The sequence below is a fragment of the Mastomys coucha genome, unplaced genomic scaffold (assembly GCF_008632895.1).
Source record: "Mastomys coucha isolate ucsf_1 unplaced genomic scaffold, UCSF_Mcou_1 pScaffold5, whole genome shotgun sequence".
NCBI lineage: Eukaryota > Metazoa > Chordata > Mammalia > Rodentia > Muridae > Mastomys > Mastomys coucha.
In genome coordinates this window covers 20,468,872-20,471,361 of record NW_022196911.1, presented here as the reverse complement: position 1 = coordinate 20,471,361, position 2,490 = coordinate 20,468,872, and positions in this window count along the sequence as shown.

Here is a 2,490-nt window from a genome sequence, read left to right as displayed (position 1 = left end):
ATTTTCTTTATTTACATGTCATATAATTTCTCCTTTCCCAGTTTCCCTTCCCCCCCAAAAAAACCAAAAAACAACAACAAGAACAAACCCCTGTTCCCCACCCCCTGCTTGCCACCCCCTTTCCCACTTACTGGCCATGGCATTCCCCCACACTGGGGCACAGAATCTTCACAGGGCCAAGGACCTCTCCTCCCATTGATGACCGACTTTGGAATCCTCTACTATACACATACTGCCAGAGTCATCAGTCCAACCAGGTGTACTCCTTGGTTGGTAGTTTAGTCTCTGAGAGCTCTGAGGGTACAAGTTAGTTCATATTGTTGTTTGTCCTAAGAGGCTGCAAACCCTTCAGCTCCTTTGGTCCTTTCTCTAACTCCTTCATTGGGGACCCTGTACTCAGCCTCTACACCTGTGTTAGTCAGGTACTGTCAGAACCTATCAGGAGATAGCTATATCAGGCTGACTTGTCCTTCCTTCAGTCTCTGCTCAATAGTCAGTCTCTGCAACTCTTTCCGTGGGTATTTTGTTCCCCCCTTTAAGAAGGAATGAAATGCCCACATTTTGGTCTTCCTCCTTCTTGAGTTTCTTGTGGTTTGTGGATTGTTCTTCCTGTATTCCAAACTTCTGGGCTAATAACTACTTATCAGAGAGTGCATACCATGTGTGTTCTTTATTGATTGGGTTACCACACTCAGAACAATATTCTCCAGATCCATCTATTTTCCTAAGAATTTGATAATTTCATTGTTTTTAATAGTTGAGTAGTACTCCATTGTGTAGATGTACTACAATTACTGAATCCATTTCTCTGTTGAGGGACATCTGGGTTGTTTCCAGGTTCTGGCTATTGTAAACAAGGCTTCTATGAACATAGTGGAGCATGTGCACTTATTACATGTTGGAACTTCTTCTGGGTTGGAACTTCTGCCCAGGAGTGGTATAGATGGGTCCTCCAGTAGAACTATGTCCAGTTTCTGGAGGAACCAACAAACTGATTTCCAAAGTGGTTGTACAAGCTTGCAATCCCACCAGCAATGAATTAGTGTTCCTCTTCACAATCTCTCCAACACATGATGTCACCTGAGTATTTTATCCTAGCAAATCTGACTGCTGTGAGGTGGAATCTCAGAGTTGTTTTGATTTGCATTTCCCTGATGACTAAGGATATTGAACATTTCTTTAGGTGCTTCACAGCCATTCAATATTCATCAGTTGAGAATTCTTTGTTTAGCTCTGTACCCCATTTTTAATAGGGTTATTTGGTTCTCTGGACTCTAACTTCTTGAGTTCTTCATATACATTGGGTATTAGCCCTCTATCAGGTATAGGATTGGTAAAGATCTTTTCCCAATTTGTTGGTTGCCATTTTGTCCTATTGACAATATATTTTGCCTTACATGAACTATGCAACTTTATGAGGTCCCATTTATCAATTCTTGATCTTAGAGCATAAGCTATTGGTGTTCTGTTCATGAAATTTTCCCCTGTGCCTATTTGCTCGAGGTTCTTCCCCACTTTCTGTTCTTTTAGTTTCAATGTATCTGGTTTGGTGTGAAGGTCCTTGATCCACTTGGACTTGAGCTTTGTACAAGAAGATAGGAATTAATCTATTTGCATTTTTCTACATGCTAAACCCCAATAGAGCCAGCACCATCTGTTGAAATGCTGTCTTTTTTCCACTGTATGGTTTTAGCTCCTTTGTCAAAGATCAAGTGACCATAGGTGTGTGGCTTCATTTCTGGGTCTTCAGTTCTGTTCCATTGATCTCCCTGCCTGTCACTGTACCAATACCATGCAGTTTTTATCACAATTGCTCTGTAGTACAGCTTAATGTCTGGGATTGTGATTCCACCAGCGGTTCCTTTATTGTTGAGAATAGTTTTGGCTAACCTGGGTTTTTTGTTGTTCCAGATGAATCTGCCAATTGCTCTTTCTAAGTCTGTGAAGAATTGAGTTGGAATTTTGATGGGGATTGCATTGAATCTGTAGATTGCCTTTGGTAAGATGGCCATTTTTACTATATTAATCCTGCCAACCCACGAGCATGGGAGATCTTTCCATCTTCTGAGATCTTCTTCAATTTCCTTCTTCAGAGACTTGAAGTTCTTGTCAAACAGATCTTTTACTTGTTTAGTTAGGGTTACACCAAGGTATTTTATATTATTTGTAACTATTGTGAAGGGTGTTGTCCTAATTACTTTCTCTGCCTGTTTATCCTTTGTGTAGAGCAAGGCCTCTGATTTGCTTGAGTTTATTTTATATCCAGCTATTTTGGTGAAGTTGTTTATCGGTTTTAGGAGCCCTCTGGTGAAATTTTTGGGGTCACTTAAGTATACTATCATATAATTAGCAAATAGTGATAATTTGACTTCTTCCTTTCCGGTTTGTATCCCTTTGATCTCCTTTTGTTGTCTAATTGCTTTGGCTAGGAATTCAAGTACAATATTGAATAGGTAGGGAGAGAGTGGGCAGCCTTGTCTAGTCCCTGAT